The sequence below is a fragment of the Microtus pennsylvanicus genome, chromosome 2 (genome assembly GCF_037038515.1).
Source record: "Microtus pennsylvanicus isolate mMicPen1 chromosome 2, mMicPen1.hap1, whole genome shotgun sequence".
NCBI lineage: Eukaryota > Metazoa > Chordata > Mammalia > Rodentia > Cricetidae > Microtus > Microtus pennsylvanicus.
In genome coordinates this window covers 18,210,403-18,233,392 of record NC_134580.1, presented here as the reverse complement: position 1 = coordinate 18,233,392, position 22,990 = coordinate 18,210,403, and the positions used below count along the sequence as shown (strand labels likewise).

The 22,990-nt window shown below is 40.5% G+C and overlaps 1 pseudogene; it reads left to right on the top strand.

Moving 5' to 3' along the window:
- Positions 1-8,349: 8,349 nt before the first annotated feature.
- Positions 8,350-8,863, top strand: LOC142844725 (large ribosomal subunit protein uL23 pseudogene; annotated as a pseudogene).
- Positions 8,864-22,990: the final 14,127 nt, after the last annotated feature.

Here is a 22,990-nt window from a genome sequence, read left to right as displayed (position 1 = left end):
TAGCCTTAAAGTAAAGGAGAGCCGTGCTACAACACACAGACTCAGAGAAGCTAAGTAACAAGGAGGGCTCACGGGGTGATTATGAATCTCGCTGTGCAGGGAAAATAGAGTGGACCTTACCAATGGGGGTAGGGCAAGAAGGGCAAATGGGGATGAGAACAGAAGCAGGGGCAGTACTGGGAGAGGCAACTAGAATCTGGGGGTATCTCTGAGATGAGCTAGAAACCTAAAGCAATGGAAATTCCTGGGAGTCTATGAAGGTAACCCTAGCTGGACTCCAGCCATCCCCTGTAACCAAGCAAGACTTCCAGTGGAGAGACCGAAACACCAACCCAGGCACAAAACATCTGACCTACAATTTGTCCTGCCTACAAATAAGGCTGGGGTAAAAATGGCACAGAAATTGTGGGAGTGACCAGCTAATGATGGCCCAGCTGGAAACACATATCCTGAGAGGGAGCTCACCCCTGAGGGCCAGAGCCCAAAGACCAGACACCCCTAAGACCTAGGATATAACCAAACACGAATGGCAAAAATCACTCAATGAAATGATTCCTAATGATAGTCTGCTCTACTCATAGACTGGTGCCTAGTCCGACTGTCGTCAGAAAGGCTTTATCTAGCAACTGATGGAAACAAGTGCAGAGACCTATAGTCAAACATAAGGCAAATCTTAGGGAATTGTTTGGAAGAAAGGGAAGAAGGATTGTAGGACCCAGTGGGTTCAAAGGTACCATAAGAAAACTCACAGAACCAACTAACCTAGGCTCGTAGGGGCTCACAGAGACAGAACTGACAACCAGAGACTCTGTATGGGACTGACCTAGGCCCTCTACATATATGTTAGATTTGTATAACTTGGTTATGCAGTTTTATATAACTTGGGAGCAGGGGCTGTCTGTCTGTTACCTGCCTTGGGGACCCATTCCTCCTAAAGGATTGCCTCAGCCAGCCTTAAAAGAAAAGGAGGCGCCCAGTTTCACTGTAACTTGCTATGGCATGACTGGCTGATATCCACGGGAGGCCTGCCTGTATCCTAAAAGACCATTGGAGGAGGATTGGATGGGTTGGGGGATAGGGAGGAACTGGAAAAAGGGAAGGGAAGGAACTCTGATTGGCATGTAAAAACAATAAATAAATGAATAGACAAACAAATGAATAACAACTATGTGGTATGTTTGTGTATCGAGTTGACAGGAGGTAGAGCTGTGACGGTTGGTTTCAATTGCCAACCTGAAGGTTTGGAGTCTCCTAAAAGGGCCTCTGCACATATTTGTGAGGAATTATCTTCATTACATTAACTGATGTAGGGAGACCTTATTGCTGTGACAACACCACTCTCTGGGCCTGGGGTCCTGAACTGGGTACAAAGGAGAAAGTTAACTGAGCACTAGCGGGCACACTCTTTTCTCTTGACTGTGCATGCAACGTAACAGATCACTTTACGTTCCTCCGCCTTGACTTTCCCACAATGACGGCCTGTAACTGTGAGCTAGCATAGCCTGCTTCCTCCACAAGGTGCTCTGTATTGTTTAATGAATAACATAGAATGAATAACATAGAACCAGAATGAACTAACATAGCCATCAGGTTTTTATTTCTTTTAGAATTTAGAAAACAAATATATTTCCAGACAAACTCATATTTGAATTTTTATATCTCAAAAAAATTGTCATTTACCCTATGTTGGTTTGGGAGAAAAGTAAATGACATAAAAAGATATACACCTGGTTTTGTTTATTGTAACTATCTCTCTACAGATTCTAGTACAAATACTTGCTTTCCTAAACAACATCTTACTGTGTCTACTCTGTGAAAGAAGCTGTTCTTCCAGACATTCAAACACTGAAAACCATTAAAAAAAACTCTTTTGAAGTAAAAAGTTGATTGTTCTAAATTGTTAATCTTATTATGTATGGATAGGTAGATGATAGACTAAACACATAGATGATTTAGCAAATAAATGGACAGATAAATGATAATTTCTGCTCTCTGAAAATGTTATGTGTTTAAGTATAGTCAGTGTTAGCATTTCATTATGCCTTTTAGCATGTTTTAATGAAAATACTATTAGTTATTAGAATAGTACATAATCAAGAATACGTTAATTTTAAATGAGTCATTCAAACCAGCAGGATATACATATTTATACCTTCTGATCAGAACCCCAATGACTTAATTTTTCTATAATATTTAAGACACTACCTAGCACAGAGAAAACACAATGTAGTACTTGGTATATAATTTGCTCTATGAAATACCATAAAGGAATACTAAAACTTGAGAGCTAACAAGAACTTTAATATAAAAGTACAGTTGACTGAAGAACAGTAAGTATTCCCCTCCAAAAAAAGGTAAATTAAACTTTTAAAATTATTTAAACTAGCATGTAAGATGCTAGGTATCATGACACTCAGAACAAAATACGTTTTAATGATTTCCCTCTATCTCCCTCACATCCCTGAAACCCCTCACTTCCTTTTGCGCCTTCCTTTACCCTAATCTCTTCTCACCTTTCACATCCTCCATGTCCTTTTCCCTACTCCTCATCCTTCCTCATTATCTATGATCTATTATTTATATTATAATTTTATATATTGTATTATATATAATATCTGTACATTATACATATTATATCTTCGCCTCCTTTCTAGTTTTTTAGGTTTTACCTAGATATTATGAAGAAGCAACAAAAAAAAATAGTTCTAAATGTCTCTGAAGATCCTTCAAGCAAAATCCCAACAAAATTTCATTCCCTTTTATGAGTTGAAATATTAGTGTTTTTTATTATTCATTGGAATAAAAATGACATCAATAAAACAACATACTCCAGGAGAAGTTTCAAAATACATGCTACTGGATCTGAAGCAGAACATGGTTCAATCTTACCAGGCGATTGCATGAGTATGAGTTAGCGTGCAGTGAGTGTTCTACTGCACATACCTACAGTATAAATACATGATTATGTTTACTTACCAAATATCAGAATAATTTTAAAACATGAAGATCTATGTATGGAAAAAGAAAAAGAAGATACTATTGATTAGGTGTGAGTACAGCTGTATTTGTATTAGGAGCCTTAAGGGAAAAGTCAATAGCAAAAGAAATCAAAAGTTTTCAGAATATTCTTTTTCCAATTTCTTCCACCTTGGAGACAGATAAAGGTATGGTACAGTTTTAATAGTGGATAGGTTGTAAAAGCAGCCCAGGGGGAGGGAGCCACGAGGGAAAGAAGAAGTTGACAGGAGCGTGAGTAAAGTACAAGAATGAAAATGTCAAAATGAAACCCGTTGACATAACGACTAGACATTAATGAAATATTTTATAGATAAGAATCAGTTAATAAGAGAAGCCTCCGATTTAGTGCCTGCAACAACTCCCAGAAAACTCATTCAAAGAGAGGGTCTCGGCAAGACACCAAGCTCTTCCAAGGTCTCAGTAAACAGCCCTCTCCGTAGAACACATTTCCCCTCTGCCTTTCTGATAAACCCCTAACGATGTCTCAGAAGACTCAGAAGTGTCTGTGAAAACCTCATGCCCATGTATTTCAATTCCAGGCATAACTGTCTTTTTATCCCCTTTGTTGTTGATCTTCTAGGGCTCTTCTTTGTGAAATGTACTTCCCCCACAATATTGTTGCTGAGTGATCGATTTGTTTCCTATGCTGTCTGATCTTCCCTCTTCTCGAAGGACTTAGGGGCTGCTTCTCTCCAAAACAAGAATAAAGCTTAGCCTCCATCCCCACCTTAACTGAATCTGTCTCCTTTGCAACCTTAAAACTTTGGGCCAAATGAAAGTGGAATTGAAACTTCCTAGATAAACATAGATTAGCAAAAGCAGGGAGGGGCCATAAGACGAAAGATGGGGAAGTATTAGAGAAAGCTGTATTTGGAATTCTTTTTTTAAAAAAATAGTTATTTATTTATTATGTATACAATATTCTGTCTGTGTGTATGTCTGCAGGCCAGAAGAGGGCACCTCATTCCAGATGGTTGTGAGCCACCATGTGGTTGCTGGGAATTGAACTCAGGACCTTTGGAAGAGCAGGCAATGCTCTTAACCACTGAGCCATCTCTCCAGCCCCCCTGGAATTCTTTTTTTTAATGATCTTCTCTTGTTTTATATACCTATCCTAGTTTTCACTCCCTCCCTTCCTCCTGAGTCCCCTACTATTCCCTCATTATCTTCCCACCTCACCCCCATCCACTCCTCAGATAAGACAAGGCTTCCCATGGGGAGTCAACAAAGTCAGGCACATCACTTTGAGGAAGGACCAAAGCCCTCCCAGCTATAACCAGGCTGAACAATGTATCCCTCCGAAGAGAATGGGCTCCAAAAAACCAGTCCAAACCCTAGGGATAAATACTGATCCCACTCAATGGCCCCACAGGCTGTCCAAGCCATACAACTGTCACCCACATTCAGAGGGCCTAGTTTGGTCCTATGCAGGTCCCTGCTGTCAGTCTGGAGTCAGTGAGTTCCCACTAGCTTAGGTCAACTGTCTCTGTGGGTATCTGCATCATGGTCTTGACCCCTTTGCTCATATTATCACTCCTTGCTCTCTTTCACTGGACTCTAGAAGCTTAGCCCAGTGCTTAGCGGCAGATCTCTGCATCTTCCTTCAGTTGTTGGATGTAGGTTCTATGATGACAATTAAGGTCGTCATCAATCTGATTACAGGGGAAGGTCAGTTCAGGAACCCTCTCCACGATGCTTAGGATCTCAGCTGGAATCATCCTGGTGGATTCCAGAGAATTTCCCTAAATGCCAGGTTTCTCGCTAGCCCCATAATGGCTCCCTCAATCAAGATATCTCTTTCCTTGTTCTCCTTCTCTGTCTTTCCCCAATTTTGACCATCCTGTTCCCTCATGTTCTCCTCCTCTTTCCCCTTCTTTCCTCCCCGTTCCTTTTCCTTCTCCTTTCTCACCCCCCACACAATCCCAATATTCTCAGGAAATCTAGCCTGTTTCCCCTTCCCAGAGGCATCCATGTATGTCTTTTAGGGTTCTCCATGTTACCTAGCTTCTCTGGGATCATGGACTACAGGCTGGTTATTCTTTTCTTCATGTCTAATATCCACTAATGAGTAAGTACATACCGTGTTTGCCTTTCTGGGTCTGGGTCAGGATGGCTTTTTCTAGTTCCATCCATTGGCCAGCAAATTTCAAGATGTCATTATTTTTTACCGCTAAGTAGTACTCCATTGTGTAAATGTACCACATTTTCATTGTCCATTCTTTACTTGAGGGGCATCAAGGTTGTTTCCAGGTTCTGGTTATTATAAATAATGCTGCTATGAACACAGCTGAACAAATACCCTCGTGGAATTAGTGTGCATCCTTTGGGTATAGGCACAAGAGTGGTATTGCTAGGCCTTGAAGTAGATCAATTCTCTATCTTCTGAAAAATTATCACACTGATTTCCAAAGTGGCTGTACAAGTTTGCACTCCCACCAGCAATGAGGGAGTATTCCCCTTGTTCTGCACCCTCTCCAACATAAGCTATCTTAGGTGTTTTTTTATCTTAGCCATTCTGACTGGTGGAAGATGGTATCTCAGACTCGTTTTGATTTGCATTTTCCTGATGGGATTCCTTAAGTGTCTTTCAGCCATTTGAGAATCTTCTGTTGAGAATTCTCTGTTTAGATCTGTATCCATCTTTTATTTGGATTATTTGGGATTTTGGTGGCTAGTTTCTTGAGTTCTTTATATATTTTGGAGATCAGTTCTCTGTCTGATGTGGGGTTGGTGAAGATCTCCCATTCTGTAGGCTGCCATTTTGTCCTATTGACTGTGGCATTTGGACTTCTCTATTTGTGGAGATGAAATTTGAACCTGCCTCTGTTGAGTGAAAGTTTAGCTCTCTTTTTGCTGTTGCTCAACCTTGGTCAATTTCAAATTAGGTATAAAGAGTTGATTGGTCAGTCTGTCAGATACTTATGTTGAATTTTGATTGGAATAATGGGATTATTCCGATTTGGTGGTCACCAAGAAAGTGTGTGAATGGAACAGATGATCTGGTATACAAATTGAGCTGCCCAAGCTAGGCTTGGGACTGTAAGGATGGTGCAAGTGGGTGGGGATCTGAGAGGCCCACCATGTTCAGGTCACATGATCTTAATTAGGCCAGAAATGGTGTGGAGGACAAGAGGTCCAGTCATTCACCAGGCTGGCCAGCTATTCAGGAATGATGGTGTTAGGTGGTGATTTGGGGCATTCAACTGTCTAGATTGGTCCACACACTGGGCAATGCCCGCTAGGCTACAGAGTATGGGGACTACAGGGATGGGTAAGGTTCTGGGAAAATCACCAGATGGGTTGATGCACAGGGTATTCAACCTGAGCTAGGCCTTCTGGGAGTATATGGATAACACAAGCAGATAGGATCCTTGGGAAAAGCTCAGAAACACATGTTTCTTTATAAACATCTCTCTCTCTCTCTTCTCTCTCTCTCTCTCTCTCTCTCTCTCTCTCTCTCTCTCTCTCTCTCTCTCTCAAAGGTGGAAATTACTGTATAAATATCTGACCCCTCCAAAATAACATTTTTGCAGTGTAAGAGTTCATTATTACGTCTACCATAATATCACTCTCCCTTGTACAAACAAAAAAATGCATTATAAATTTAGAATAGGTGGTATTGTCCCTTGAGGGACATTCTTTTAGTATCTCAAACTTAAATATCATAACAACTGATATTCTTTTAATCAGTGTTACATTACATGATAAATAGAGGACAGAAATACAAATATCTGTAAAAACACATTCTTAGCAATATCTGACAGAAACATCATGTCAGTTATGATTCTCATTTTTGCAACTGGTCTGTGGCCTTAGCTGGTACTTATAGCTATCTTCCTTACTACCCATTCTGTATTTCTTCTACCCTCAGCAAGCACCTCAGCAGGTCTTATTGGTTCTTTCTCTGGAGGAGTGACCTACTCCATTCATGAAGGGTGTGTGCTCTTTACCTTCACATGGATCCTAGAGATCAAACTCAGGTCACTGGGCTTGCGGAGTAAGTGCCATTATCTGCTGAGCCATATTGTTGTCCCTCTTCTGGTTTTGTATTAAATCTCTAAGGTATGATATCTGTCCTACTTTCCAGAAGAATAAATCAAGAGAAGTGAAGCAGGCTTCTACACATCACATACCTTGTTGGTGGAACCAGATTGCAAGTCAAATTCCAAGATACAAAGAGCCTGCTGCCCTAACTACTCTCAGCTTCCACTCCAAAGAGCACATCTATAAGCCTTAAATGAAGGAAATTCAAAACAGATAATCCAAAAGACAATTTAAATTAACTCACGTATATGTGATTTTATTAATAACATTGTTAAGATACACACATTAATAAGATAATAACATTGCTAAATATATACAATATATGTAAAAAAAATATTGATTTAAATTCAGAAGGAACATGACAAAATCAAAATTCAAACCAGTTTGAGTCAGGAATGGAAACACACGCCTTTAATCCCAGTACCTGGGAGTCAGAGGCAGAGAGATTATCTGTGAGTCCAGGCTGGTCTATATAGTGCCAGCCATGGCTACATATTAAGACCTTGTCTCAAAAAAAATTAAATAGAAATAGAAAGATTTGATTAACTCCCAAATTCATGCGTCAATAATTTATCATTTAAAAACCAGTAATTACAGGTACTTGACATCAAAGCCAGTAAGTATCACATAGACACCATTGCTGGTTAGTTCAACAACAATGACTGAATATGATCCTGCTGACATCTGGAATTTTACATGTGACCTGGAGTGTACCTTCTGTAAAGAAGTCTATGCAAATCTGAAACTGGGATGACTAAAGGCTGGACATGAAAAAGCAAGAATAGAGCTAGCTTTGACTATTTGAAAGGTTAGTAGCAAAGAGGAGAATTAAAACAACATTGTTGCAAACACAAAATGGATTAACGTCAATAAAAATGGCTTAAAAGGGGCCCACCTCTAGAAATAAATAATTCTAAATGGAAGGCCAACATAAATATCAAAACACGAACTGTGTAACTGAAAAAGAAAAACAGATTCCTAGCTCTGGGAGACAACTGGACCAAAATCCCTAAAGAGTTTCTTCCAACTTTACTATTTTAACACTTAAAAAATCTAACAACCAAAAAAAATCATAAAGATATTACAGTAACTACAATATCTAATTTCATTAGACACTCATTAGTTTCTTCCACTGAGAAATAATTTAATGACATCATGTTTGTACAATTCTGCAGTAAAAGCAAAATAAAGCTTTTAGCCCAAGGAGAAAAAAAAACAATAAAAGTCACCTAACCGTCCAATAAACTTACTGTATTCAGAAACACATTAAGAAAAATCTAGCCTTTTCGTCAAGATGGCGCCGAAAGCGAAGAAGGAAGCTCCTGCCCCTCCCAAAGCTGAAGCTAAAGCGAAGGCCTTGAAAGCCAAGAAGGCAGTGCTGAAAGGCGTCCACAGCCACAAAAAGAAGAAGATCCGCACATCGCCCACCTTTCGGGGTCCCATTACCCTGTGGCTACGAAGGCAGCCTAAATACACCCGGAAGAGCGCGCCCAGGAGGAACAAGCTTGACCACTATGCCATCATCAAATTCCCCCTGACCACCGAGTCAGCCATGAAGAAGATAGAAGACAACAACACACTTGTGTTCATTGTGGACGTCAAGGCCAACAAGCACCAGATCAAACAGGCTGTGAAGAAACTCTGTGACATCTATGTGGCCAAAGTCAACACCCTCATAAGGCCCGACGGAGAGAAGAAGGCGTATGTTCGGTTGGCTCCTGATTATGATGCTCTGGATGTTGCCAACAAGATTGGAATCATCTAAACTGAGCCCAGCCGGCTAATTCTAAATATACACTTTTTCACCACAAAAAAAGAAAAAGAAAAATCTACTATTCCCCTCAAAATATTGTAAAGTAGTATTTAATTAAAAATGATTCAAAACTTAGCAAAATAGAAGGACAAGCACAAGTTATAATACAAGCAATCCTTCCTGAGAGGAATAGGGGGATCGAATAAATTTATGAGCAACTTTATGATGTTTTAATGGAATTTTAATTAATATGCTCCAAAATCATTTTAAATAATTTTTCATCATGTCTTAAATAATACTATCTATGTTATAATTAATGACAAAAATAACATTTCCATTGTAAAATTAGATTTTAATTGATGTTGAATCTTTATATCTTGTGAAATCATTACCATTAATAAATAATATATTTAGGTTCTGCCATCTGTAAGAATTATTAAGGTTGAAATGCTCTCAAAAGCAACCAAAAGTATTATACAAGCAAAAGATTCAAACTATTCTACCTAGTAGAATAGGTTCTTCCCTTTCTGAGAACAGCACACCAAAGATCTTTATTATTAAATTTTAATATTACTAATCCTTAGGAACAATGTTAAAAATAAAACTCAAGCAATAAATTTGAATAAAGAACTGCATCACTTGTGTACATCATTTTACAGGCACTAGGTATAATCTGGAAAGGTGCTACAAGTCAGTTTCTGTCTCAAAAGAACTTACACGTCTATGAAAAGCGAGAACACAGTTAACTATGACAAGAAGATAAAACAATTTTCTGGAAATGAGGAAGAGAAGGAAATGGTACTCCAGGTTTTCAGCAATACTTCAACCACTGGAGAAACGGTGGGGGAAATGTAGAAATAAGAGGAAAAAACTGAACTAAAGCATAGGGCAGGAGGATAGAGAACTCTCCACTCTGGCTGGACATCACTATGTCTGGAGAAGAATGTCTGAAGATTACTTGTAACATTTTAATGAAGGATTTCAACATAAAATGTATCAGACTATACTTTACCATTAAACTAACATAGAGGGTAGGGGTGTGAAGCCCTGCCCCAACTTCAGATTTAGAGTAACTCCCCAGCTATAGTGCCAGGTGCTGGCCACAAATTATCAGTATAGTAAAACATATCCTGCAATTAATTCACACAATTAACATTTAATTCTGTTCTATACATTTCTTTAAGCTATAAATGACACAATGTGTTTGAGTGCATGTTATAAAATGTCAACACTATAATAGACTTGCTTTTCTGTAAGATAGTGATATAATGGACTTCTTTTTGTCATTGATTTAACAAACTTGTGATTTTTTTTTTACTTCTTTTTTTTCAAAAGTTATGGGCAATGAAGTTTATCTGTGAGCCTTGAATTTACCATAAATAATTCCTCCTCAGGAACTGAAGGAGATCAGTAGTGAAGTAGTAAGACAGTGTTTGGGTTTATCAACCAAAGAATGGATGAGGAAAATGTGGTATATTTACACAATGGAGTATTACACAGCAGAAAAAAATAATGACAGCTTGAATTTTGCAGGAAAATGGATGGAGCTAGAAAACATTATTTTGAGTGAGGTAAGCCAGACACAGAAAGGCAATTATCACATGTACTCACTCATAAGTGGATTTTAAACATAAAGCAAAGAATACCAGCCCACAAATCACAATCTCAGAGAACCTAGACAACAATGAGGACACTAAGAGAGACTTACATAGATCTAATCTACATGGGAAGTAAAAAAAAAAAAAGACAAGATCTTCTAAGTAAATTGGGAGCATGGGGACCTTGGAAGAGGATTGAAGGAGAGGGGAGAGGCAGGGAGGGGCACAGAGAAAAATGTAGAGCTCAATAAAAATCAATTTTTTAAAAAAAGAAACTTTCTGAAAGCATGCCACTGCACTTTCTCTGAAGCTTCCCCCGGGCACAGGCCATCACTGCTCATTCTCTCTCTCTCTCTCTCTCTCTCTCTCTCTCTCTCTCTCTCTCTCTCTCTCCTTTCCACCCTCCCTTCCTCTCTCCCTCCCTTCCTCTCTCCCTCTCTCTCTCTCTCTCTCTCTCTCTCTCTCTCTCTCTCTCTCTCTCTCTCTCTCTCTGTGTGTGTATGTGTGTGTGCATGTGTGTGTGCCTTTCACACACACACCTCTGACCTGTTTTTCTATTGTAATTCTGTCTTACAAGAAAAGTTAAATTGGATGTATCTGCCTTGGTAAACTCTACTTCCCATGGTCAGTTCATGCTTTCAGTGGTTAGACTGCCTTGGGTTGCGACAGTAGACAATACACACGGCACTATGCTGCCACTATATCACAATTGTGTGTTCTCTCAAATTAATTGTAGATGTTCTACAAATTCTTTTTGAAGAAAAGAAGGGAGAAAGAAAGGAAAAGGAGGAGAGAGAGGGATAAAAACAAGGAAGATAAAGGATAAAGAAAAGAAAGAAGGATGAAAGGGAAGGGAGAATGAAGGAAGGAAAATGGGAGAGGGAAAGAAAAAAGGGAGGAAGGAAGGAGAAGAGAAGGAATGTGTGGGAATAGCTTTTACTAAAATAACCACTTTCCTTCAGAAACTACCCTTTGCACAGACCTTATAAGCAAGTTAATAACATGCCTTGAGACCATTTAAATCTGTGCATTCAGTTCATTTCCCTATTGGTACAAGGACTGTTTAAGTTAACCTACCTTTCAAGAAACAACACAACTGACCTTGCTACGACTTGTCCTTCCCATGTAATCACATCTTGCAAGCTAAGTTTTAATATTTTTATTTTATTTTTTTTAAAAAAATAAAACAGCTATCTTTTTTCATTTTACATACAAATCCCAGTTCCCACTCCCTCCCCTCCTCCCATTCCCTCTACCTTCTCCCTCACCCCACCCCCCATTTACTCCTCAGAGAGGGCAAGGCACATTGCTCTGAAGAAGGATCAAGGCCCTCTCTACTATATCCAGGATGAGTAAGGCAGCCATCCAAAGAGAATGGGTTCCAAAAGCCATTACAAGTATCAGGGATGAAATCTGGTGCCACTGCCAGTGGCCCCACAATCTGTCCCAGCCATACAACTGCCACCCACATTTAGAGAATCCTATGCTGGTTTGGTCCTATGCTGGTTCCTTCCCTGTCTGACTGGAATTGGTGATCTCCCTTTAGCTCAGGTAAGCTGTTTTAATGGGTGTTCCCATCGTGGTCTTGACCTCTTTGCTCATATTCTCACTCCTCTCAGTCTTCAACTGGACTTAACAATCTAATTTTATCTTTTAGGGTTATGAGTGTTTTGCCTGCATGTATGTCTGTATACCACTTGTGTGCCAGGTCCCTATGGAAGACAGAAGAAAGCATCATATCCCCTGAAGCTAGAGCTACACAGAGTTATGAGCTACCATGTGAGTGCTGAGAACAAACCTGGGTCTTCTGGAAGAGCAGTTATTTCTCTTAACCATGGAGTTATCTCTCCAGTTCCAACATTCCAACAGAACTTTAATCATAAACTATTTCCCCTACAGAAAATACTGTGTTGTGAGGTAGGTCCTTCTGTCTATGTGTTTCTTTTATTGGTTAATGAATAAAGAAACTGCTTTGAGCCTATGGAAGGAAAGAACAGAATTAGGCAAGGAAGAAGGCAGAGTAGGAGAGAAGCCATGGAGTCTCCGTCAGAGACAGATATGCTGAAACTTGCTTGTAGGCTATGATCTTGTGGTGATGCACAGATTACTGGAGATGGGTTAAATTAATATGTAAGAGTTAGCCAATGATAAGCTAGAACTAGTGGGCCAAGCAGTGATTTAATAAATATAGTTGCTGTGTGATTATTTCAGGTCTAAGCTAGCCGGACGGCCGGGAACCAACAAGTGACCCTTCTCCAACAATTTTGTGTTTGTGTGTGTGTGCCTGTGTGTCTGTGTGTATTTGCATCTGTGTGTGCATGTGTTTGTGTGAGAGTGTCTGCATGTGTGTGTGTATTAGGATAATCATTTGCCGAAAAAAGCCAAAGATTGAAAGCAACCTTTAACAAAACAAATATCCCAAAATTTTAGAAGCAATGTATAGCCTGGTGTTATGTCTTATAGTCTTTGGTCATTTGAAAAAAGTCAATAATGTTCCTCCCAGGCCTTTGCCTTTCCAACAAGCATAATGTGGACCTACCAGGACATACCTTTCATGTCCTTGCTTTCAAGTGAACTCACTGATCATAGTTGATGCTGTTGTTTTTAGAAAACCACCTTGTTGCAAGAACATTCTGCACTCTACTTTATCTTTAGTTCAGTTTTCTTACCCAGACTCCCACAAGTCCCCTTTTTTTGTTTTGCAGAATATCAGATAATGAATCATATGCATACACAGATTGAATTAGATTTAGTAGCCAATTTTGTATACATTGGAAAATTATTTGTAGGCACATAATTATGAATAATACTAACAAGGCAGGACCCACAAAAGGCATGGTCCATGCAAACCATCATGACCAATACATGTGAGTATTATCAAATTCTTTATGTATGAAATCTAATTGGTCTTGTATGTTATGTGAGTTGGAATATTAAAGTAGCACATGGCAAGAAATTGTTTACAGACAATGTAGTCTTTGAAATAATAAATAATAGCTGCTTGGTTTTTGAAGGACTGCCCCCTCACTTTACCTAGTTCCTGGTTTATTTCTATCAGTATGGTGGCATTAACGTTGATGGTTTTGCTAAAAACACATGCCGTTGTCCTTGTCTCCTTCTGCGTCCCTACCACAAGTCCAGGTATAGGGAAGAAGAGCACTTCAGCAACAGCAACAACAATGGTAGAAGGTCCAATACATGAAAACTATCTTCAAAATCAGCTTGGAGATCTCATGGGTGCCTCAGGTGAGGCATAGGCTGTCCAAGCAAGATATACACTCCTGAAAATTCCCTTGATAAAGGTGAAGAAGGATTATTACAAGGAATGTTCAACCTGTAAGAAGTTTTTCTAGCCTTCCTGGTAATATCTACAATTGAACTACAATGGTTAGGCACATCATTGCAGTTAAAATACAGGCAGTGATTGAAAAGAGTCATTGACACTATGGGCAAATGATGGCATTATCCATTAAGGAGTCACCTTACCTGCTGAATAGCTGATATCGTCTCCTAGCAGAGCATAAGAAGTTGCTCTCACACCCAAGGCCCATTAAGTTACCTTGTAACAATTCATTAATGTTCAATTTCCCTTGTAGGTATAAAAAGGTTTTCCATGGGAGCTCTAATTGTACCAGAATCTAACAATCCTTGAAGTTGACATTCTCTTATCCACACCTTACATTTGGGTTTTTGTTCAGAAATTAAAGTATTATAACAAATTTAAATGTTTGAAATTATGTAGGCAATAATGCAGTTGCATAATTCTTTATACAGCAGACAAATGGAGCATTTTAGCTACTGATGCCAAGATACTAATTTGAATCAATAACTCTTGGATGGACATTTAGTCCTTCAAATGAACAACTGCTTTTCCCCAATAGGATTCCCCATGGGCCATGCTGGGAGAGGACAAAATATCCCCATTTGTATAATTTGAACATTTTGATCATGAGTTTTTAAGAAAATGAAGTTTTATTACTTTTAAATCAGCAGCTGCATTGCCGAGAGTAGTGACAAGTCCTCCCCATTTAAAATCTGTTGATTACCCCACATTGTTGGCCGGGACCCTTGGAAGGGTCTTGTCACCAAGTTTTCTAGATCAGTTAGAGGCTTGCCTTGTGTATCAAATTTAGAATGATATTGATTGCCTAATGCCTTTCTTTTTATAATGGGGGCTAAATCTTGGTACTTTTCCTGCACTCATTCTCTCTCTCTTTCTCTCTTTATCTCTTCTGTTCTTATGTGACCCACTTTGCACAGTTAAAACATTGTATTTGTTTTTCTTTCTCGTTGAAGGCAGCAACTACAACAGTGCTATGGTAGTTTGAATGTAATTGGTCCCCTTAAGTTCCTAGCGGGTGGCCCTACTAGGAGGTGTGGTTTTGTTGGAGTAGGTATGGCTTGTTGGAGGAAGTGTGTCACTTTAGGAGTAGGCTTTGAGGTTTCATATATGCTCAAGCCACGTCCTGTGTGTCAGGTCACTTCCTGTGGCCTGCTGAACAAAATGAAGCTCCTTCTTCACTCTCAGCTCCTTCTCCAACACAATGTCTGCTTGTAGGCCACGTGTCCTGCCATGATGATAATGGACTGACCCTCTGAACTATAGGCCACCCAATTAAATGTTTTCCTTTACAAGAGTTGGCATGGCCGGGCGATGGTGGCGCACGCCTTTAATCCCAGCACTCGGGAGGCAGAGGCAGGCGGATCTCTGTGAGTTCGAGACCAGCCTGGTCTACAGAGCTAGTTCCAGGACAGGCTCCAAAGCTACAGAGAAACCCTGTCTCGAAAAACCAAAAAAAAAAAAAAAAAGAGTTGGCATGGTCACGGTAACCCATGAAACCCTAACTAAGACAAGTATGTTATAAATGGGGAAACCCATATCTGTCCAGGCCCTAATATGTTCCTTCAATGATCTCCCTGTAGCTCATAAAGGGTATGTAACCCTTTGACATACTGAATCAGCTTTATCAAAAGCCAGAATATTTACAAATATATTCCTGATATTGCATTGAGATATAATATTCCTTAGATTTTTCAGGTCATTTAGCCACAAAGTACACATAAGGTTCTGAATTGTCCTGTCTAATCTTATTAAAAGGAAGGTGGGTCTTTCTTGGTACAGTAATTTTTTTCCCAAGCTATAATGCAACAAAAATTCAATTGATTTTTAGAAAGATGACTCAGAGGTTAAGAGCACTGGCTGTTCTTCCAGAGGTCCTGAGTTCAATTCCCAGCAACAACAACAGTGATTCACAACCATCTATGATAAGATCTGATGCCCTTTTCAGGCATGCAGACATACATGCAGGCAGAACACTGTATTTATAATAAATAAATCTTATTTTTTTTTAAAAAAAAAAAGTAAACTTGGTTTATCATTAAGTCATCACACCAGAGCAGTCTTCCCATTCCTGCCCAATCTCCTTTCCCTGTAAGATGCTCTGATCCCTGGGGCAAATGCAGAAGCCATAGTAAAGGGGTATTTTCTTTGGGTGGAATCTCAGAGAAACCCTCTTCTGATTTCAACTCAAGCTCCTCCATTTTCTGTTTCAAAGATATCTTCTTTCTTTCTCTTTACTTTTACTAATGGTGGCCCCATCTCTAATGTTGCTGAGGCGTGAAGCCTCTGCATAGCTAAAGAGATCCAATCACAGAGAAACCAAATGTGCAGTGATGACCTCTCCCTTGTGGTGAGTGCCTCGGAAAGTTCCATCACCTCTCTCCAGTCTTTTCCCCTTATTGACCCTAATAACAGAGCCTTTGAATGCATTATGCAGAATTGAAAGTTCTCCCTGGAGGACCACACTCCAAAAGCGTGGATCCAAGCGCTGAACAATTTAAGATAATTCTCCATGTTAACATCTGCACTTTCACTTTGATTTTGCCCCATTTTTGTTCCCCTGACTATTTCAGTATTTAGGTAGGAGCTCTATATTTGGGGAATCAACACCTTGTTCTTCAGGTCCCGTGTTGGGTGCCACTTGTCCACCTGACCCACGACCAGCAAAGCTAAGTTCCTGTGGTGCAAAGGATGTGCCAAAGACATGAGTGGGGGTACCAGGAGACTCCAGGCATTTGAGCTCAAGGAGTACAAACAAAGCACTTCTCATTTTTATCATTAATGAAAGCAAAACATGAGGTAGTATCTACAGATAGCTTAAGCAAATGCAAGTAGAGCAAGGTGTTCCATTTTATATCTTTGATCATGTGAAAAAGAACTAGCATCCTTCCCTCCCAGGCCTTTGCCTCTCTCACAGAGGTAATGTGAACTTATCTGGGCATTCCCCTCATGCCCTTGCTTCAAGTGCACTCACTTAGAGCTCATGCCATTCTTTGTAGAAGGCCAGGCTGTGAGAAGAATATTCTGCACTCTGGCACACCCAGAGTTCACACTAAGATCACAGCCTTCTGACACAGGCCCCCACAGTATCTGTAGCTCAAAGATATACTCACATAAAATAATGCATTACATTGAACATAGTACGTTTGTCTCAAAGGGAGGAAAAGTAACAAGAATTATGACATCTCTATAGTCAATCAAAACCAAAAAGATAATAAAGATTTTGTTTAATGTAATATGAGGCCAACTAGACAGAGAGAATTCATTTACGAAGGATACTTTCTCTTAAACTCAGTTTTTGATAGTCTTTATAACATTAAATAATTTATAAACAGGAACACTAAAATAAAGGAATAAGTAAATTTTTATTATTATACAAGTTCCCATTTCTGTAACAAAATGTTAATGCTAAATGGTTCAAATAATGATACCTTGAAGAATGTTTAAAGTAATAATTTAAGTAATAATTAAAGGCCGTGCTGGGCAGTGGTGGCGCACGCCTTTAATCCCAGCACTTTGGAGGCAGAGGCAGGCAGATCTCTGAGAGTTTGAGGCCAGCCTGATCTACAAAGCAAGTTCCAGGGCAGACTCCAAAGCTACACAGAGAAACCCTGTCTTGAAAAATAAATAAATAATGGGTACTACACAGCAGAAAAAAAATAATGACATCTTGAAATTTGCAGGCAAATGGATGGATCTAGAAAACATTTTACTGAGTGAGGTAACTCAGACTCAGAAAGACAAACATCATGTGTATTCACACATAAGTGGCTTTTAGACATAAAGCAAAGAAAACTAGCCTACAATTCACAATCCCAGAGAACCTAGACCCTAAGAGAGCTATACATAGATCTAATCTACATGGGAAGTAGAAAAAAAACAAGATCTCCTGAATAAACTGGGATCATGGGGACGATGGGAGAGGGTTGAAGATGGGAGGGGAGAGGCAGGGAGGGGAGCAGAAAAATGTAGAGCTCAATAAAATGAATTAAAAAAACTAAGGTTCTGGACAGCATGTGAAGGCTCTTCTTTTTGTTATTGTTTTGTTTTGTTTTGTTTCTTAAGGCAGGGTTTCTCTGTGTAGCCCTACCTATCCTAGAACTTTGTAGATTAGGCAGGCCAAGATCCACCTGTTTCTGCCTCCTGGGCTTTGGTATTAAAAGTGTGTGCCACCATGCCTGGCTGGATTTTCTTGGAATGGATCATTTGAAGACCCAACCTAAATCTGGGGCTCATTTTCTGGTAACAGCCTACATAAAAACTCACAGAAGAGGCTGGCTTTTGCATTTTGGCTGCTCATCCTCACTTTCACTGGAAAGTCCCTGAGACACTGCTTCACAGGAGTTAGCGCTTCCTTCTTTGGGATTCCAAAGTAGGCTGAGGCTAGCAGATGTCTAAGACTTCCCAGAGACACCAGCATCAGATTGGAACAGCAGAGTCATCCGTTCTCACAAACTGATATCCTATAGTTGCTCATAGCTGGTTCTTCCACCCCAGATTGCCAGTGGTTCTCGTTTCTTCTACTAAAAATTATATAGCTGCTTCTTTGGTCCCTGATAACTATAACCACAGATCATGGAAAAGGCCTTGGTAGATTCTTTGAGGGGCTTTCAAATTTCTCCCTGAACTTTCACAGACCTGGTAGCATGTTTTCAGACACAGGTGATGGGGAGTTCTTGGGTTTCCCTCTGGCACTCATCACATCCCTTTCTAGCTCTCGGACAAGCAGGCTAGAGTCCTTTGGAGGGATACTGTTTCTGTGTGCTTCACGCCTGTGACTTAGCCCCATATCTCATATCATCCACCATATCAGAGACCAGCAGAGCCCATCGTCCACTGCCTGGCCAGCAAAGAGCTCTTCACAAACGATATGGGCATAGAGTGTGAGCAGGCTGGTGAAGAAGTGTCATTGTGAAGAAGGCATTTATCATCCCACAGTCCAGCTAATGAAGACCTCATGACTGCCACCCAGGCTTTTGCCTCAGAGTTCACATATTGAATGCCAAATTATGTCAATTTGATACAAGTTATAGTCATCATAGAAAAGGGGGCCTCAATTGAGGGAATGCCTTCATAAGATGGGGCTGCAGGCAAGACTAAATTAGTGAATGATGAGGGAGGGTTTAATCCACTGTGGGTACTGCCATCCTTGGGATGGTGATCCTATGTTCTATAAGAAAGCAGGCTGAGCAAGCCATGGAAAGCAAACCAATAAGCAGCACCCGTCGATGGTCTGTACATCAGCTCTTGTCTCTTGGTTCCTGCCCTGTTTGAGTTCCTGTCCTGATTTCCTTCAATGATGGACTATGATATAAAAATGTAAGCCAAATAAACCCTTTCTTTTCCAACTTGCTTTTGGTAATGGTGCTTCATCAATGGCAGTTGTGACCCTGACTAAGACAGATGGTGGCAACTCTTTGAGGCAGAATATTTATACCTCTCCTCTTGAGGGCTCAAGAAAGAGCAGGGGCAAGCCTCTGGTAGCCATGAAGCTTATAGAAGATCAGACAAAGCCCCTTTCTTCTTGAGGGCTCCAGGAAGAGCAGGGGCTAGTGTCTAGTAGCCATGAAGCTTATAGAAGATCAGACAAAGCCCCTCTCCTCTTGAGGGCTTCAGGAAGATCAGGAGCAAGCCTCTAGTAGCCACCAAGCTTATAGAAAATCAGACAAAGCCCCCAGTGATGTTTGTGCCCAGGAAGCTTTCCCAAGCTCACTCATAGCAGTCTCCATTTGAATTTGAGCAAACCAGAAAATTTCAAGACTGCTTCAGGTTTTTCCTGCATGCTGCAGAAACTTGAGAAATAGAAGAGGGAGCTGAGCAAGTCTTCCCTTCCAGCAGACAGCCTGTTCCTAGCTACCTCTACTTAGTGATTTACAGTTTAAGGGCAAGGTATAAGATGAGGAAACCATTGCACAGATCTTTGTCCAGTGTACTGAGTGGGAACTCTTGGGGTCTGTTTTTACCCCCTCCCCACCCCATATGGTTTGTTCTATCTCTTGATTTTGAAGTGGTAGCCTAAGTCACCATCCTGGTTATTAAAGGAGAAATTTCATTTTAAGCAGCAAAACTTTAAAAGTATTCTGATCTGTCATTGCCTAAGCTCCTATGATCTCTATTCCCAGTGAGATGAAGACTAACAGGGTTTCCTACCTTGCTAGACTGTGATTGGGGTGTCCCCTCTCTTGGTAGGAACCTATGGAGTACTGGATAAGTCATGACCACTTTAAAGTCCTTCTCCATGAATTTCAGTCAGGCATATGAACTTGAGTCAAAGTCTTCTTAAATCCTTAACCAGAGATCACAAGAAATGTAACTGGGATGCTGGTCATTGTCAGTGGAATGTTGAGTGCATTCCTTGATTCAAACAAAGATGTGAACACCGGGGAAAGGCAGAAGAACAGCTTTATACATTTGGCATGGAAGATGCATAAGGCTGGAAGTCCCTTAAACAGATGCTAGTTTGGGTGTTTTTTCTTGAGTATTTTATAGTTCATTCTCTTTCCCTATTGGTCCTGTCTATATATGTGCCCCTGTGTATTCCTAAAATTGCTCCTTTCAGAGACTTTTGGGAACAAGAAGTCACCACTCCAGGGAGGTTTCCTTAGGGTTGATTTTGTTGTTGTTGGTGGTGGTGGTGGTGGTGGTGTTGTTGTTGTTGGTGGTGGTGGTGGTGGTGGTGGTGGTGTGCTCGCCTACATTCAACGACCCTCAATTCAGGTTGGGCACTATAACCACTGTCTTCTTACTTGAACTTCCTTGTCACTTCGGGAAAGAAGAAAAACCCTAGGATGGTAGAGACTGTTTCGGCATTTGCACGTAGTGATGTCACAGTGTGAGTGCCGTATGACAGACCATGATTCCCAGTCACAGATACGCATGAACAGTTGTTGATGAAAATTCAACTGAACCCACATCATGATGATAAAAAAAAAATCACCTTACAGAATAAACCCAATATGTGTGCAGGTCAAAGTTCTCTAAAGAAACAGGAGTGTGTGTGTGGTGTGTGTGTGTGTGTGTGTGCGTGTGTGTGTGTGTGTGTGTGTATGACTGACTTACTAGAGGGGCTGATAGGCTATGGGCTGAGTAGTCCAACCATAGATTTCTCCTAACAGACAAGTCAGAGATCCTATAGTTGCTCAGTTTGTGAGCAATCCTATTGAGGTAAATCTTCTGGGAAGCACACAGAGGTTGTCACCAAGAGATAGCCAAGGATGCAACTCGTTGCTGGCAGTTAAACTCAGCAATAGGAATATTCTCCCACATGATGCTGGCTTTGGAGGCGTGAAAGCTGAAGGGAATGTCAGGGCTGCAGGATGACCACCAAGGACAGCAGCTGTGGACTGGAGTAGGACTGGGTATGTGAGACGCACTGTGATGCACCAAGCCAGAGAAATGAAGCTGCTCCATCCCCTTAGAGCTAGGAAATTCTCTGGAAATTGCGGATATGAGACACCGAGCTATTTACACTCTTGGATTTTGGTTTTGCTATGATGCGATTGTAATTATGCCATGGTTCTTCCCTTCTGGAATTCAAATTAATTAATTCAGCTGATTTCTAAAAGCGACTGGAATGTCTAGTCCGTGGGTGGATAGGTCCCAGAACGAGCAGACAAATCTTGGCTCTCGTTCTTCCCCTGTGTATCAATGGGCTGATGAGATGGAGCTGGCCCAGCTCCTTTCTGCAAGTGTCTGTGTGTCCAGTTGTGTACGTGATCTCTAGATCACGTGAGGCTGGAGCCAAGCAGCACCTATCACATAGATGAATGGGCTTCTGCTTTGTACTAAAGGAAGAAACTGGGAGATGGATAGGGACTATGCCATGGGTAAGGTGTAGAAATCCTGCTACTTGGTCTAACTTCTCCTTAGGATGGATGATATCACACTAGCTGCTCACCAGTGTCAGACTGGGCATGATTATCTGGTGGACTCGGGAATGAGGATAAGAAGAGGACAACCCAGCCTCAAGGATTATCTCTCTCATTCTAAGCAAAATATTTTGGAGGATCTTGAAGTACAAAGTTGAGGTCTGGCAGATGATGAGGTAATGAACCATGGGTAAATTGTGGAAATTGCAACACTTAGTTCAGTCTCTTCAGGACAGACCAGACCACAGTACCTGCTCACTACTGACAGGCAGGAGATGCCAACCTGGCAGACTACAGAATGAGGGTAGAAAGATGGCAACTTGGCCTAAGATTCCACTGTCTCTTCTCCATCTCATGGGACACACTGGTTCCAAGAAAATCAACACTCGGGTGCTTTTTCAAACTCTAGGCAGGATTAACTCACTGATACTCAAACAAAAAAACAATTTCTTTTCTCAAAAAACACATAACACCACTATTCCGCAAGATGTTCCCTTGCAGGAATTCAGACCCACATATATTCACTTCACATAATCTCTTTCTTAGCAGAGCCTAAAGAAAAACAGAGGGCATTAAACTTTTCGGGCTATCTGCCTCCATTTGTACACATTCACACAAGTAGATTGTGAATGCAGCCTTCCAAGCCATTGAACAACCCAAGTCTCACCATGGTCTCAGGTTACTTGTTGGTAGAGGCAAAAGCTTCTGTAAGCGTGACCCTTTTTGATCTCATCCATGAACTCTGAAATTTAGATTCTAAAAGGAAGGCTTTCAGTCCATTTCCAGTACATGACCCAAAAGATAAGACTCAGCTTATCTACAGTCTCCCAAAACAGGGACACTAGCTAGGGACCAAGTGTTAAACACATAAACTTGTGGCAGACAACTTACATTCAAATCATAGCAGGGCGAATTGGGATCAGAATGTGTTGAAGAACCTCTACAGACTGCCCTGCTCATTCCTCCTTTGCTCAGTGCAGGTCTTCATTCTTCATTTTGTTCCCCTTTTCTCTTTCTCTGTTAATGAATTAAATGACTTCTTCACAATAATTTTTTCTTCTTTACGCCTATCTCTAACATGTCAACAACAACTCATCGCCTTGTTCCATTATGACTTTCATACCCAGAAGTTACTCTGTGCCCATATTTTCATTCATTGCGAGTCAGAATGGATTAGGAGGACAAATTTTATGCAACTTAACTATATTTTTTATTCAATGTGAGCTATAATGTATCTAAAGTTGTGCATCAACATGTGCATAAACCCTACATTGAGGCCAGATGGCCTTCAAGCATGGGTCTAAATCACAGTCTCATAATAAATAAAGTTCATAAACAGGACTATGTGTTTTGCATAAAATGGAGAAGA